Source organism: Lathyrus oleraceus, chromosome 5, assembly GCF_024323335.1.
Source record: "Lathyrus oleraceus cultivar Zhongwan6 chromosome 5, CAAS_Psat_ZW6_1.0, whole genome shotgun sequence".
NCBI classification, from domain to species: domain Eukaryota; kingdom Viridiplantae; phylum Streptophyta; class Magnoliopsida; order Fabales; family Fabaceae; genus Lathyrus; species Lathyrus oleraceus.
This window is the reverse complement of record NC_066583.1, coordinates 404,032,788-404,050,812: the sequence shown is the minus strand read 5'-3', so window position 1 is coordinate 404,050,812 and position 18,025 is coordinate 404,032,788. Positions and strand designations below refer to the sequence as shown.

General features: G+C 38.9%; 1 non-coding gene across 1 annotated transcript; it reads left to right on the top strand.

The window, feature by feature from the left end:
- Positions 1-6,743: 6,743 nt before the first annotated feature.
- Positions 6,744-6,850, top strand: LOC127088864 (small nucleolar RNA R71). The gene has a single exon (XR_007790676.1). It is a non-coding gene; the product is annotated as a small nucleolar RNA R71 (small nucleolar RNA).
- Positions 6,851-18,025: the final 11,175 nt, after the last annotated feature.

Below are 18,025 nucleotides of genomic sequence, written 5' to 3'. Positions count from 1 at the left end.
TAGGCGAGCTCTTTGGAGTTTGTGACGGTCGTCACGCGCAACGGGTGCGTAACGGTCGTCTGCAATGGTCAGATGCTCGTAACGGTCATTTGCATGCCGTGTGATGATTGTGGTAGATCCGTGATGGTCGTCACATCTGTGAGTTAGGCGTCACATTATATGTGACGGTCGTCACACGCTGATTTTTAATTTTCTCATCACAGGTTGCAACAGTTTTAATTTCAGTAGCATATGATAACATCATAATATGATAACTAAGCAATTGAATTTAAAAGCATAAATGCAAAAATAAATAAATAAATGAATAAGCAGAAATAAATGAATAGAAATTAAATTAATAAATTGAAATTAAATATAACATAGAAATAATAACGATAACAGAGCAAACAAAAGTAGTAAAGTAATTAAACATAGGTAATAAAATAAATGTGCTCCCTCCCCACACAAAACAGAGCAGTGTCCTCATTGCTTAGTGCGAGTAGGAGAAATCAGTCGTCAGTAGTATTAGCCACGGTTTTGTCCCAATGCAGCTACAACTTCGTTCAGGTGATGAAACTGCTCGACGGCTATATCCATTAGGCCTAAGATATCAAGACGCATGATCTTTATCTCTTCTTTCACAATTGTGATGTCAACTTGGAAATCATTCAGACGGGTGAGAAGCATGGCATGATTATCAGCATATGATGGAGGAACCGGTTCATCAATGTTATAGTAGTTGGGAGGTGTTTCAGGGTCAGATTCTTCCATATGGATAGGGTCATTGATATACTCATATTTAGGCGGAGTCTCGGGAGGTGAAGCTGGATCAATAGGGTGTTCATCTAAGTCATAAAGCCAGTTATTGCGGTTGTGAACACTCGTTCTCTCATGGTTAGGCAAGGTAAATAATCTGACCACTTTGTTATTGATTAAATAATCAAAGGTATCCGTCCCAAGGTTTCCTATGATCATGCGATTAAAGAAAAAGTCGATATCCATGGGTCGGATGTTTCCAAATGGTACAAGCTCATAAAGTGGGCGTCTAAGTCCGATGGCGTCTGCTATCATGGTTACTAGGCCACCTATTATTATTGGGGTACGGTTGTTCTTAGCAAGGTGAACAAATCTTTCCATCATGAATGTCACGATATTGACATGTCGACCTTGATCGACACATAGCAAGATGAAAAGTTCATCGCGGGACACTATGGTGTTATTTTCTTCCTTACCAAATAAGGTGTGGGCTAGTATTTTATGAAAGTATCGGATAGCAGGGTTATGGATCTTTTGTGAGTGCATCTCATTCGGGTTAGGGTTGGATTCTCCAGTTAATCTACCCCAAGAGTCATCTAGGTCGATGTCATCGAGTAGGTCCTCCTGGCGGGTAGTAAAAACTAAAGGGCCACTAGGGAATCCTAGGAGGTCAGCAACGTCTCGACGGCTATAGGTGAAGTCCATGCTAAACAACCTAAAGGATATCAACCCTTTGTTAAGTCTGTAACCATGCTCGGGGTTGTATACAAGGGAGCTAAGGAATTCTAAGGTTAGTTCACGGTACGTGACAAACCGTCTCTTAATGGTTGCATTCTCCCACCCAAGCTGGTTAAACATAAATAGGATGTTATCTCGGATACCTAACTTATCCATGGTAGGTCCATCATAATATATGGTCAATGCCATATCCTTCCGAGCTAGATAATCATACCGCCTTCTTTGAACTCTGCCTCTGAAAACTGTTTCTACTTGTTGCATGATGAAAGTAAGTAACTAAATAGTTAGTAATTTTCCTGTTTATCATTATCCAATATGTCTAAGTCAGTAACTAGAAGCAACAAGAATGACTGCAAAGAATCAAGAAGAGGGGAGCAAACAAAATAAATAAGAAAATCAAAGAAGGAAAATAGGTTGTAACAAAGATCACAAAAAAAGGTGGGTTGTCTCCCACTAAGCACTTTGTTTAATGTCGTAAGTTCGACAGTAGCGTCGCGGTGTACTAGGTTTTGGGTTGAGCGGGCAGTTCTATGAGTCTGAGATTGTTCGAATAGTCTCTATTTTCAATATTATGATAATGCTTTAGCCGATGCCCGTTTACTAAAAAAGGGTCACTATTCCTACCTTTTATTTCTATTGCACCGCTATTGAGGACTTTGGTGATCTCGAAAGGGCCGGACCACCTAGATTTGAGTTTTCCTGGAAAAAGTTGAAGTCTTGAATTGAATAGTAGCACTATGTCGCCCACGTTAAACTCTTTCCTGGAAATGCGTTTGTCATGCCATCTTTTGGTTCGCTCTTTGTAGATCCTGGCATTTTCGTAGGCGTCCAGTCTCAGCTCTTCTAATTCGTGAATGTCTAGAATCGGTTTCTCGCCTGCGAAAGTATAGTTTAAATTTAGGGTCTTAATTGCCCAATATGCTTTGTGTTCTAATTCCACAGGGAGGTGACATGATTTACCATAGACTAGTTTGAAGGGTGTGGTTCCTATCGGGGTTTTGTAAGCCGTCCTGTAGGCCCATAGAGCTTCGTTTAGTTTGGATGACCAGTCTTTTCTGAATATTCCTACGGTCTTCTCTAGAATTTGTTTTATTTCTCGATTCGAGACTTCGACTTTCCCGCTAGTTTGTGGATGATACGGTGTTGCTACGCGGTGTCGGACTCCATACTTTAGAAGAAGTTTTCCAAAGATATTCGATATGAAGTGGGAGCCACCGTCACTAACTACTAGTTTTGGCACACCGAAAATAGGAAAGATAATGTTCTTGAATAACTTAATCACTACTCGTGTGTCGTTTATCGGAGAGGCTACAGCCTCGATCCATTTTGAAACATAGTCGACCCTAACGAGTATGTACTTATTACCAAAAGAAGTTGGGAATGGTCCCATGAAGTCAATCTCCCATACATCGAAGACTTCCACTTCTAAGATTCCTGTTTGTGGCATTTCATCGCGTCTTGATATGTTTCCAGTGCGTTGGCACCGGTCGCATTTTATAACCGCGTTATGGACATCTTTCCATAGAGTAGGCCAAAAGAGGCCTGATTGCAGGATCTTAGTACAGGTCTTTGAGGTACTTGCATGCCCTCCATAGGGAGCGGAATGGGAATGAGAGATTATATCATCTATTTCATCCTCAGGAACACATCGACAGAAAAAACTGTCGGTACCTCTTTTGAAGAGTAGAGGTTCATCCCAGTAGTATTGTTTAAGATCATGGAAGAATTTCTTCTTTTGTTGGTAAGATAGGTCCGGTGGAAGTACTCCGACAGCTAGGTAGTTGACAAAATCAGCATACCATGGCAGAGTTGCATTCACATGTATTTCTTCCACGGATTCTTCTTTTTCTGTATCGTTTAATGTTAGTTCAGACATATCACTTTCCATTTGGGCTATGAGTTGTTCGTAAGGGAAATCATCATTAATTGGGATTTGTTCAGGTTTATTCCCTTCGATTCGTGATAAGTGGTCTGCTACTACGTTTTCAGTACCTTTCTTATCTTTTATCTCTAAGTCAAATTCTTGTAAGAGAAGGATCCGTCCTAAAAGTCTTGGTTTGGCATCCTTCTTACTTAACAGATGTCCAAAGAGAACATGACGGCTAGAAGTTCTTTTTCAGTGGTGGCGTAGTTCATTTGGGCTAGATCTAGTGTTCTAATTGCATAGTAAATAGCATGAAGCTTCTTATCCTTTCTTTGTCCTAGTATTGCGCCTACTTCGTAATCACTCGCATCGCACATGATTTCAAAAGGTAATCTCCAGTCAGGTGGTTGCATTATGGGTGTGGTGATTAAGGATGTTTTCAGTTGGTTGAACGCTGTTAAAAAAAATTCATCAAAGATGAAATCGGCGTCTTTCATTAATAAACCTGTAAGTGGCTTGGTAATTTTCGAGAAATCTTTGATAAAACGTCGGTAGAAACCAGCGTGTCCTAGAAAGCTTCGTATTTCTCGTACGGTTTTCGGAGGTTGAAGGTTCTCTATCATTTTGATCTTTGCTTTGTCTACTTCAATTCCTCTGTCAGATACCACGTGACCTAACACGATTCCTTGTTGAACCATGAAATGGCATTTCTCCCAGTTTAAAATGAGGTTTACCTTTACACATCTTTCGAGTACCATTTCAAGGTTTGATAGACATCCTTCAAAACATTGCCCACACACAGAAAAGTCGTCCATAAAGACTTACATGATGTCGTCTATAAAATCGGCGAAGATTGCCATCATGCATCTTTGAAATGTTGCGGGAGCGTTACATAATCCAAATGGCATTCGTCGATAGGCGAATGTACCATAAGGGCATGTGAAGGTAGTCTTTTCTTGGTTGTCAGGATGGATTGGGATTTGAAAGAATCCTGAATAACCATCTAGATAGCAGAAGTGAGAATGCTTAGCCAATCGTTCAAGCATTTGGTGAATGAAGGGTAGAGGGAAATGATAATTCCGAGTGGCTTTGTTTAGTTTTCTATAGTCAGTGCACATTCTACTTCCGGTCACAACTCTTTGTGCTATAGATTCGCCCTTCTCGTTCTTAACGACTGTAACACCCCCTTTTTTGGGTACTACATGAACGGGGCTAACCCATTGACTATCGGAGATCGGGTATATGATTCCAGCATCTAGAAGTTTCTTTACTTCATCCTTGACTATCGTACTTAGGATTGGGTTGATCCTTCTCTGGTGTTCTCTAGAGGTTTTACAATCTTCCTCCAGCATAATGCGATGCATACAGATAGAAGGACTTATTCCTTTGAGATCGGTGATGTTATATCCTAACGTTGTTGGATATTTTCTTAGGACATCTAGTAATTTCTCAGTTTCCATCTGTCCCAAGTCAGCGTTGACTATTACTGGTCTTTTCAGTTCAGTGTCTAGGAATTCGTATCTTAGGTTCTTTGGTAGTGCTTTTAATTCCAAGTCAGGTTTCTTTGGGCATGGCATGTGGTTGGGTGTAAGTGCTAAGCATTCGCTTAGACTTTCGTTTTGGTATGGTTCATGCCAATTATCGTCTTCAAAGATTGGAGGGATTTGGATTTTCATTATATCAGAGTATGTAGTTTCTTGCATCTCCATCTCTCTCACGCACTCGTCTATGACATCAAGTAGATAACAAGTGTCGTCTATAGCTGGTGCTTGTAAGAATTGGGTCAAGATGAATTCGACCTTTTCCTCTCCAACTTCGAATGTCAGCTTACCTCTCTTTACGTCTATTATGGCTCCAGCAATAACCAAGAATGGCCTTCCTAGTATAATAGGTGTACCGGCATCTTCTTTGATGTCCATGATTATGAAGTCTGTAGGAATGTAAAACTGTCCTACACGTACTGGGACATTCTCTAGTATACCAACAGGATATTTGATTGAGCGGTCAGCTAATTAAACAGACATCTTGGTGTGTCTTAATTCTTCTATACTGAGCCTTTTACAAATGGTTAAGGGCATTACACTGATGTTGGCTCCTAGATTGCATAGAGCTTTGTCTATGATGAATTTTCCAATGACGCAGGGTATGGAAAAACTACCTGGGTCTTTTAGTTTGGGAGGCATGTTATTTTGGATTATGGCGCTACACTCGGCAGTAAGTGTAACTGTTTCGTTATCCTCAATCTTTTTCTTATTGGATAGGATTTCCTTAAGAAATTTGGCATAGGAGGGCATTTGTGTGATGGCTTCTGTAAAGGGTATCGTAATGTTTAGTTGCTTCAGGAGTTCAACAAATTTCCTAAATTGACTCGCAGTTTTAGAACTTTTGAGTCTTTGAGGATACAGAATTGGTGGTTTATAGGGAGGTGGAGGCACATAAGGTTTCTCTTTCTCTTCGACCTCTTGGGTATTATCTTCTGTTTCCTTTGGTTTATTCACCTGCTCAGTTGAGGTTTTATCTGGTGTTTGGTACATGGCAAGGTTTTGGAGTCTTGGATCTACGGGTCCGTCTATTTATTTTCCACTCCTCAGTATAACGGCATTTGCATGTCCTTTTGGATTAGGTTGCGGCTGTCCAGGAAATGTTCCAGCTGGAGCGGCTATAGATGCTTGATGTTGAGCCACTTGTGAAATCTGTGGTTCAAGCATTTTATTGTGGGTGGCTAAGGCGTCTACTTTGCTCGCTAGTTGTTTGAGTTGCTCGCTAGTATGTATGTTTTGGTTCAAGAAGTCATTGTTGGTCTGGGCTTAGGTAGCTATGAAGCTTTCCATCATCAATTCGAGATTTGACTTCCTAGGCATGTTAGGAGCATTATTAGCTGGCTTTTGATATCCAGGCGGAACAGCTGGTGCTTGGCCAGGTGCTTACAGGGCATTGTTATTCTTATACGAGAAATTAGAATGGTTTTTCGAACCTGGGTTGTAGGTATTCGAATAGGGATTTCCTTGTGTGTAATTCACTTGATTGGTTGGGACTCCTGCTAATATTTGACATTCTTGTGCAGTGTGTCCAGGGTTTCCACATAACTCACAGTTTGGAGTTACAACAACCACGGTGGCTGCGGGTGGTATGGCCAAGTTATCTAATTTTTGAACAAGGGCATCTACCTTTGCATGAACATGGTTAAGGCTACTGATTTCGTACATTCCACCCTTTGTTTGGGACTTTTCCATTGGAGTTCTTTTTACCTCCTCATTGGCAATGTTTTTGGGCCATGTTTTCAATGAGTTGATAGGCTTCGTTGTATGGCTTGTCCATAAGTGCACCATCCGCGGCAGCGTCTACTGTAAGTCTTGTGTTATACAGAAGCCCATTGTAAAATGTGTGAATGATCACCCAATCTTCGAGACCGTGATGTGGACATATCCTCATCATGTCCTTGTATCTCTCCCACGCTTCGTAGAGAGATTCAACATCTTTTTGCCTGGATCCGTTGATTTGAGCTCTCAGCATAACAGTTTTGCTCGTCGGATAATATCGGGATAAGAAAACGTTCTTCAGTTCTTCCCAGGTTGTAACTAAGTTGGAGGGAAAGGATTGCAACCAAGCGCAAGCTCTGTCTCTTAGTGAGAAAGGAAAGAGGCGCAGTCTTATCGCATCTTGAGATACACCATTCGCCTTTACAGTATATGCGTACTGCACAAACTTGGTCAGGTGCTCATTAGGATCGTCCGTAGGATTTCCAGCAAATTGATGTTGTTGGACGACTGATAATAGCGAGGGTTTCTGCTCAAAATCGTTTCGATTGATAGCGGGGGCAGCAATACTGTTGTGAGCTTCTTGTTGGGACGAGGTAGCGTAAAATATAAGAGGACGATTCTGGGGTCCTTCTTCAGCCATGTTCGGTTTTTCTTCTGATTTAGGAGGAGAGAAGATATCTGGAATATCGTACTTTTGTTGATATTCGTGTATTCGGCGTCTTACGTATAAGAAACGCTCTAATTCCGGGACTGGTGGTGCTAAGTTATCGCCTTGTGAGCAAGTACTTGGCATACAATCAGGGAAATAAGGGAGAGTAAATTAGTTTTTATTTTTACCTTAGTCTATAACGTGCAATGAAAGAATCGCACTATTCGACTAAAACAGGTCCCCGGCAACGGCGCCAAAAACTCGATGCTTGTCGTGACTATATATAAAATATAGTCTATCTGGTACTTGACTGCAAGTGCACAGTCCAATCGCTTTAGTTTTAAAAGTTATCGATCCCGCAGGGACCTATGGTCAAACTAGTGTTACTAACGTCACTATATTTAGCTAAGGGAATTATTAGTAGAAGTTCGGGGGCAAAATAGTAAATCTGGGGGAAATTTGGTTTTAAGAAAGTATTTATGGAAGGAATCAGTATGCAACGCATTAATTGTAAGGGAATCAATAAGTCACCGGTGAATAGTTTAAATGCCAAATATCTCTCAGTAGAAAATATTTACTTAAAAAGCTTTATCTCACACTCTCGTGATTGTTGATTCAGCCTATAGCTTTAAGTCAAAATGTACGCTCTCGCTGTCCCATTTGAAGTTAAAATTACTTTTTGAATATAAATAAGTTCTAATTTCTTTTAAAGTGCTCTCGCTGTTTTTAAACTCAATGCCTAATTTTTACTATCCAGCTCGAGCCTCACGCTCTCGCGATTGTTGGTTCTCACCTTAGTTAATTTCTCACTCTCGTGGCAAAATCGTACTAAATAGCTTTTCACGCTTTTGTGAAAAAGTTAATTAAATTTAGATTAAAAACTTCAGCCTAAAAGATTGTTTGAGAAAAAGAGTTTTCACCGATTATTATTAAATCTCATCTAATTAAATTGCTACATACTGATACCGGTAATTTAGCCGGACATGTTAAATAAGGCAAACACAATGCATAAACAGATCAACATTACGACAAACATAATTATAATAATAATTGGGCAATAATAATAATAATTCAATAAAAAATTGGCAATCGAAGTGACAGAGTATAGCGAATCTCGGAGTACTTGAGCAGTCCTCCACAAGTCGGTAGGCTTCTGCTTCTTCAATACAAATTGTTTACTAAAATTAAATAAAGTGTAGTAGTTCCTCAGTGTAGGAAACAACTACTATGACTAACTGGAAAACAGAAAGATAAAGGGAAAAAGGAAATTCTAAAAAGAATGGCAAATGAACTATGGCAACAGAAACAAAGTTGCTGAAAAGAAAATAACTAAAAAGCTAGAAAGCAATAAAAATTAATTGCAGAGCGTAAGTGTAAATGTAGGCGTCTCCAATTTTTCCCACTTTGGTCCTTTATATAGTGCTCCTTTAGGTCTTGGTGGTTGAGATATTTAAGGAAGACTTGGTTTGAATGAAGAATCCGGGGGAGTCATGCTGTTGGAGGGAATTTAGGCACGTTTGGGTGTCTGTGATTGACTGTTTCAAAGCGCAAATTCTGGCCGCGTGACGCTCGTCATGGGCCTGTGACGGTCGTCACAGGATGGGTCATGACGGTCGTCATGAATCTGTGACTGTCGTCACATCAACAAATTTTGCATTCTGGTTTTTTGCTTTTTCCTGTGCTTTCTCATCTCTTTCTTCTTCTTTTTCTTCCTTTTCTTCATTTTTCTCATTAATGCTTGGAGATTTAAATACCTGCAAAAACAACTCGAATACTTGCGGAATAATCGGGATATTAATTAAAATGGTATGATCTTTGAGTGTAAATCAAGGCAAATATCTTATGTGTTTTCGCGTTATCATCGCGACCCGAAAAATACCTAAGTGTAAGGAACGATTGAAATATAAACAAAATAGAGTCACAACCAAACTATGGTTGGTTGTAACCCGATGGAAAGGGAAAATATCAATAAAACCTAGGAAAAATAAAAAGAAACGGGTCATCGCAGCCAGATCGGGTTCGGGAGTCGGTTATGCAAGGGGAACGTATTAGCGCCCCTCACATTCGTTGTACTCAACATGACCATTTCGTTAGTATCGTGTAAGAGTGTTTGCGTGATATTAATTTGCGATCTTTTACCTATCTATTGTACCCCAAAGTTTGCCCTTCACTTTTTCATGTTCTCATCCAAATACTTGCATACATTAATAGCATTCGTATGTATCATTCATACATTAGTGGATCACCATGGACTCAAGAATCTTGGCTTTTAAGACTAGGTTTTAGGTATAGATCAAACTTCAAAAGCATGGTTCAACTATCCATCACAGCATAGGATAAGTCAAAACCTTAACTCCTGATGGTTTGGTGAGAGATCCTCTAGGGCTTCCCTAGGCTTTGCATTGGCCATTAAGACCCTAGTAAAGGCTCATACATTAGGAAACTTGTTGTTGAAGCGTATGGTTTGATTCAAGAGGTTTGATTGGGGAAGTAAGCCTCACCAAAACCCTAATCAAAGAGGTAATGAACCTGAGGGACTTGGTGGCTTGACTTTCTATCTAGTGACATCCAAAACCTTAATGTCATCCACTTTTCACCCATTGTCATAAATGTACATGGTCCAATCTTGGTGTGGTATCATTTGGTCATTGGTCTTGAATTTAACCCATCTTAGTCTCAAGGTCTTGTTGTTTTGTCCATTGATAGTTGGTATATTCATGGCCTTGTTTATCCAAACAACTAAAACCTATTGTGTTACAATCTAGTTGGAGGCTATGCCTATTAATTCATGGTTGGTGTTTCATTCAAGCCTTATCCTCCTTTCATCAAGTCATAGCTTTTTTCATAAACAATGCTAATGTGTTCATTCCATTTACAAGTCAAGTCATATTCATTTCATTTCAAAATCAAGCATACATGTACAAAACAAAACCAATTTGGAAACCAATTTCAATCCATTTCAAACCATTTTAAATCCACTACAAGCCATTACATTAGTTATTACATGAAAAAAATACATATTTTCACAACTTTGACCAAGGGTTGACTTTGGTCAACAATTGACTTTTTGGTCAACTTTGACCAAAGCCAACACACCCATTTTTTGACCACCTAAGACCTAATCTAGCCTTTCTTCATTGATTCATCATCAAAAATTCATGTTTGGGGTGTTTTGCTTTGTATCTTCATTTCCAAGTAATTTAACCCTTTTACAACTTCTTGTGCACCATGCCATGACTTGGACTTTGTTGCATTTCCAGCCATAGCTTCACATTGCTAAACATGGTCCTACATTCACCACAACCAAGCATCATAATCAAATAATCATATACTACACCTACATTGATTAATTGGACAAGACAATGCACACGATTTTGGTCTTGAACTCACCATGACAAACCTTGCACTAGCATCCTGCCATCATGATCCTGCAACAGCTAGAACCAAGCCTACAAAGCCAATTGGCACACTATCATGGACCTCAAATAGAAACAGGACAATGATGCACCATTATAATCCATCATCCAATAGCATGAATTAATGGTTAAGTGGAGAGGGTCTAGCTACTACCTGCCCAAGTCAGAATGAGATTCTCTTGCAACACAACATATCACTTTCCATGAAAATAAAGCCACAATTGGACTGCATCATGTCAGCATACCACAAACTTGTTTAAGATTCAAGCCAAACAAGGCAGTCCTGCAACATGACCATTATATGGATCAGTAGGAAACAAAATTACATGCATAATAGGTGATCCTGCAATAGCACACCACTGATCTACAATGTCATCATGCCAACTCCATGCCACAACAATCTCCTGCATACCATTAGCCAAACAACAACATTAATGCAGCTAAACATTACACCACAAAACTATATAAATTCCACACCACAGTTAAATTTGCAAAAGGTTAACATGGGCCATTCATAATGCATTCAGTCCACGAGCTTACCTAGAGAAAAACATTGCCAACCAACGCCATAACCAGCAGGAAAGGTCATCAATGTCAAGCCATGAACTGTTGACATACTATAAAACTGAAGCCACAAGCTGGTTGTCAATGTCCAAGCCAGAATCTGCCATGAGCATGAGCAAACGGGACCTAATGCAAACTTCATTGCTAAGCTGAAAGACAATCTTGTGATGCATCAGCCATAAGGCCATGATGTTCATGTTACAATAAAAAACCAAGAAGGCCAAACATGGCCACATTTATGCATCTGACCTGCATTCAACATCAAACAACAACATTCACAAGCCACAAAGGGCTATCATCATAGCATGTGAAGCAATTAATGCAAGGCAATGGCAACAAAGCTCATAACCATACCTGCAACCTTTTAAAACACCAACACATAACAACAACATTCATACCTTCATGGAAAAGTTAGCAAGCATGGGAAATTTAGGTTCTACAGTATATAGCAGGACTTAGCAGACCAAAACAAAGTAGAGTAGCAGCTTGATGCAAAACCTGAGCCAATAACATCCTGCAATCCAACATCAATGATCAATGACCAATCCAAGCAAGGCAGTCCTGCAGTAGATTATTCATTACATCCATCATCCAGTTTAGTTAACAAGGTTATACCATTGCATAGAAAACAAGGCAAAGCATGATCAATTCAAAGATGGATTCTAGACTGACCTGGTTTAACTCATTGAAGTTATTACTACAAGGAAAATTAAGTCAGAGTGTTGATAACTCACAATACAACAAGTCCATTTTAAGTTCTACTTCAAATGCATTTGCAAATTTGGATCTAAATTCAGGTCAAATTAACACCAATGCCTTACACCAACAGTCCAACACCATAGAGGTAATTACATGGAAGCATGCTTTATCCTACATTCCAACATCAATTAGTTTATAATAGCTAAACCAATGACATAACATTTCCAAATTCAGTCCACTAACTAAGCTGGCATTAAAAAAGGGAACCTGTTCAACAAGTCATCATTCAAACTTCAAGGCCAACACTACTTAAGTCACAACCTGCATTAGCTAGTTCCAGAATCACTCAATATCTAACTAATCAATGAACTAACTTGAATTGCACCAACTAACCACTAACTCAGTGAGTTAACCAACTAAACTCACTGAGTTCATTCTAACTAACTCCTAAGGTAGCTCCTAACCTGATAATAACTAACTCCAATCCACATCATTTCCAAACCTAACCTCTATAAATCTACATCTCCATCATCATTTCAGTTCCCTTGGCAATCATCACTCTCTACTCATTGCAATCATTTTCGAACTCTCTCTCTCTCTCTCTCTCTCTCTCTCTCTCTCTCTCACACACACACACACACACACACACACACACACACACACCCTCACTACACGCACTATTCAGAAGCCATTGAAGCTCATCATCAGAGCCTCAATATAGCTTATGCTTAGCCTCTTCACCAACTCTCTCAGTTCACTACTCTCGAGTCCAGAATAAGAATAAGAAAGAGGAGAATTTTAAAGCCAAGGAAAAAGAGAAAGATGCATAACCACGTACATGGAAGCTCATCATCGTCGTCACCAACTCCGGCAAGGTAATTCGGAAAACTTTGGCACTTCTTCAAATCCTGTTTACCAGTACGTAGAGAATGGTGAGAGTGTTAAAAGCCTTCATCCCTGGGGCTTTGAATCGTTAAGGTTAGAGTTTAATTTAACACTTTCACGTTAGGGTTCTTGGAATGAGCAGTTCTCGTTAGGTTTTTAGAACTCAAATTTCTTGAAATTGAATGAAGAACCGAATAGAGCGTGAGGATTTAAACATTGTAGTAGCTCCAGATGATGTTATGATGGCCACCGCCGCTGAGAGCGACATCCGACATAGTGGCCCATGGTGTGTCCGGCGAGACATTTTAGAGGGAATGGGTGTTTGACTCATTTTCGAATGAGTTTGACATGTTTTTGGTAGGCCTAATTTGGCCAGATCTAGTAAACACCTAGAGCTCTATTTGCACCTCCCTGGAAAGGATTCATTTCGTGTGGGCTTTGTGACTAGGCCCACACTTGAATTCCTGATGCACCCTGCACTTCCTTGTTGCACCCCCTAGCCAAAGCAACTCCATTGGACTTCCAGAACCAGGCCCATGCGCCTAATTTCATATTGCACCTCTAGATTCCTATTAGCACCTCCCTGGCCCATTTGTGGATTTAATGCATTTATTTATTTTTTTAATTGTTTTTTTAGATATTAAGATTAGATTTAGAGTTTAATTAGAATGTAGGAACTAATTGGAATTGTTTTATAGTTTTAATTGAATTTTAACCTAGTTTTAGTTAGTTTAGAAATTAAAATAGTTAGATTTTAACTAATTTTAGAATTTGTTTAATAATTGAACATTAGGTTAATTTTAGAATTTAGGAGTTAATCCAGTTTGTAGTTTTCTAATTAGATGTTAATTAGAGGTAAATTTGTGTTCATAATTGGCCATTTTGCAAAAAGACCATTTTGCCCCTTAAGGGTTATTTTGGTACTTTGATCATGAATTGCATGTTCCCTTAGATTTCTTTTGACCTAGATTTTTAATCAACTTTGATTAACTATAGCATGATCCCTTAGAATAATTTGATTAATTCTAACCATTAGATTAGGTTTTAACCTAGTTTTCTAATCAAACCCAAACCCTTCGATTTAAATCGATCAAAAGCAATTTTGATCGATTGAATCCTTTGAACTTGTATAATCCCAAAGTCTAATTTGAGTGACCAAAAGACCCTTGGTCACTTAATAAGACTTTTTATAAGCTGTGGAGCTCGAAGCCTCAAGTCAAGATCTTCAATCAAGGCATCCTCAATCACACCAAGCAGTGAATTATACAAGATAAATCAAAGGTCAACACTTGGTAAATATGACTGCAATTGTACGAAATGAGCCTTAAGTAAAAGGTAATGATGAGACGAAGTTTCTTTTATCCTTGTCTATAGAGACTTTGTGTATGGGGCGTAGGCCCCGTATGTTCAAAGCGTTCACCCTTATTCATAGACTTTAGTGCAATTCGAATCGAATAAACTACCAAGTCTTCTTCATACAAGACAATATTAATACAAGGATCAACAATGAAAATTATTCACTAACAACTTATCAGTTAAGAGAAGTATCATGCGCCATGAGCCTTAAGTAGTAAGGAATGATCAGACAAAGTTTCTCCTATCCTTGTCTAGAGTGACTTTGCATATGGGGCGTAGACCCCAAATATTCAAAGCGTTTGCCCTTATTCATAGACGTTAGTGTGATTCCTTTCAATCAACTGTCAAGTCTCTTATTAATTCATTCTTCATTCTAATCATTTCGATTCAATCATTCAATCACATTCTTTTACCTTCAATCACCTTATTTTCAGCCCTAATGGGTTGAACTACGAAAGCTCTAATTTCCTTATTGCATTATAAGGATACGTAGGTAGGAGAATTTAGATTCTTCACGAGCTACCCTATTTATCAATCAATCATTCTTCATTCATTCAATCAATACCATCTTTTTGAGATCAACCATACTTCTCCTTGGACTCCTTATACATCCTTTTAGGACGATTTAGTGATAACCCACCTCATCAATTGAGAGTTGTTTGGGACTACGCCCAAACACTTAATTTAGTCTTTCTTTTTTGCTTTACCCTATAGTGGCAGTCTTGCTAGCCCACGTACTGGTAAATGCCTACCTTGCTCTTCGATTCAGAGTCTATCTCCTTTTTGGATCCAAGATATTGTATCCTTCTTGATCTCGAACTATTTGTTCCCCATCCAGTGATACACTATTCCTTGTACTATGCAGTACTGCAATCATTCCTTGAATTGGTGTTTGTCTTATGAGTCCCCGTTGCTTAGACAAATCTCTCTCTCCTTGTTTCATGACAGTTAACCTCTGAAATTGGGTTTGTCTTATGAGTCCCTGTTGCTTGGACAAATACCTTTTGATACCATTTTGTTGGTACAATTCATACCTTGCATCACTGTATCTCTCTCTCTCTCTCTCTCTCTCTCTCTCTCTCTCTATATATATATATATATATATATATATATATATATATATATATATATATATATATATATATATATATATATATATATATATATATATATATATATATATATATATATTCCCATGGTTCGGCGAACTATGATTGCTCTGACTTCTCATTGTACAATGAGAATACGTAGGCATGAGGATGCGAATCCTTGGTGAGCATACTTCTAATTATTCCTCCTTCCGCCTTAGGGTACCATTTATATCTTCCATAATCCATTATCTACCTTCGATCATAAATCGTTCACCCAGTGACATATTATTCCTTTGAGATCAGAAATACCACTTTCTTTGGAATTCCATACACACCCTTTTAGGACGCCTAACATAAAGTCCGCATTTCTACCTAGAGTTGTTTAGGACTACGCCCAAACACTTAATTCCTTTCTTTTTTTGGATAATCACCCTATAATGCCAATCATTCTAGTCCACATATCGGTTAAATGTGTTTGCCTCTATGATATAAATCTCATTTCTCTTATGGATTCTAATACACTTTCACCTTTCGGTTTCAAACAATACTTCCTCAAGTCACTTATTTCCAAATATTCAATTTTTTGACTTTGGTCACTTCATTCCGTCCATTTCCATGATCATTTTCATATTCTACCTTCATTCACTCCATGTGATATACCAGTTATCTTTGAGCCAAATACACTACCTCTCTGTGTTCCTCCTTGCGTCACCTTGTGAACTAAGAGATGTTTGGGACTGTGCCCAAACACTTATTTATTTGTCTTTTCGGTGTTACCCTATAGCGGCAGCCCTGCTAGCCCACGTACTAGTAATAGCCACCTTACTCTTGGGTTCATCTTTTCACCCTTGTTGGAGTACAAAAGACTATTCTTTGGTTCAGACCATACTTTGATCGCATTTCTTTTCACCTCCCACCACTAGTTCTTCGAACTACATAACTCTTAATTCCTCATTGCACTATGAGGATACGTAGGCATGAAGGCCCTAATCCTTACCAAGCACTTGATCTATTTCTTTTCCTTTTCCCCCATTCTTTTGCGAGTAATCTTTAAATATTACACCAACTCGAGCGAGAATAATCAAAATGATTCCCATGGAGTACCATGGATGTTTGGGGTGCTAATATCTTCCTCTTGCATAACCGACTTCCTTACCCAGCATATCTCTTTCCCCCGAGTTTTATCGATGTTTTCTCTTTCCTTCGACAATAAATAAAGTTCGATGGCGACTCTGTTGTATGTTCGAGTGTGCGATACATTTGGGTATATTTCCGCTAGCTTCAGCTGGCGACTCTGTTGGGGATGCTTTGCTATTTGGAGTATTTCCTAGTCTCTAAAAGGAGTCGAGGCTAGTTTAATTTGTTTCCTAGCTAGTTTTTAGGTGTTTATATTTATGCCTTACTCGCTTTACATTATTCTCTATTTACTTTATTATTATATTCTCACGCCCTGGATATCTGTAGTTGTTATTGATTGGGTTGGGTTGATGACACATGAGAGAGAAGCTTTATACCCGAGCTTGAGTACACACATATGATAGTAACGTGACTAAAGTCGTGTTTGACCTCCGTGGAGTTATTCCGTGATTATGGTTGACACAAGACGTCACACCTAGAGTATATCCTTTTGGAAGCATCATTGTCCGACGAGTCATTCATCTAAGGCAATGGTATCTCAAATTAGGTCGTTGACCCTAGGGACCTTTTTGGACCACCCTTTGAGGATATTACATACATGTGAGGGGAATATGGGTTTTTCTTGTAGGAAACCAAGACCTATCATATCCGTGTTCTTGCGTATACGTCGAACCTCTAAACTTGCAAAAAACAGATTATACAGTTTATCCAGAGCATGACAGAATTCTGATTATGGGACACCTTGCCATCATTGCATCGCATAACATCATTGCATCATAATGTTAACCTTTCTTGTTACATTTGCATTTTTCAGGGGCCTACAGTGTTAGTTGCTATTGTTAATGCAGTAATGGAAAAGACAGACCAAAGTGTAAGACCCTAATTTTGATCCTAAGATCCCTCATGCTATCTCCTCATATGCATTAGCATTGGGATCATACCTTGGCATCCTCCTTACCCCTCTTTCATTGGGTTTGTTTTGAGAGAGATCACCAAGCCCCATGTGATTGTATCATACTTTATATTTTATCATTTACTAACCAAAATACCAAAAATATGTCTTTGTATTTGTCTAACTCTTTTGTAGGGAGGGCACATGATCACCTTTGATCTATCAAGTTCACATCTAGGGTTTAAGACCCTCATTGCTAAGAACTCAACCAAGGAATTATCCACAATGTATCTAAAGCATCATATATGAGTCCCCATGATCTCTACATGTTATTTTAATCAAGAATTCTTCAAGAGTTTTGAGTTGGTTTGCCTTGGAAACCCTAGTTCATCTGGGTATATTGTGTAACTTCTTCACCAAGCTTCTTCCCCAATTAATCAAATACTTCAAGGGAGACTTCAAATTTCATCATCTTATGCATATATGATCTCCCATGAGCCCAAAAGTCAAGAGAATGGCAAGTTAGCAAGTTGGTTCATGGTGGTTGACCAGAGGATTTCATCTGATCAAAACTAGGTTCCCCTAGACCCTATCTCCTACAATTTTCATCATATGAAAATGATTCCAAGAGTAACGTTACTCTAAATAACATTCCAAACAACTTTGATGTTCAGGTCTAGAGCTAGTTTTGCTTGGAAAGTCATTTCTTATGTTGAAAGATTATAGGTCATTTTGTCTA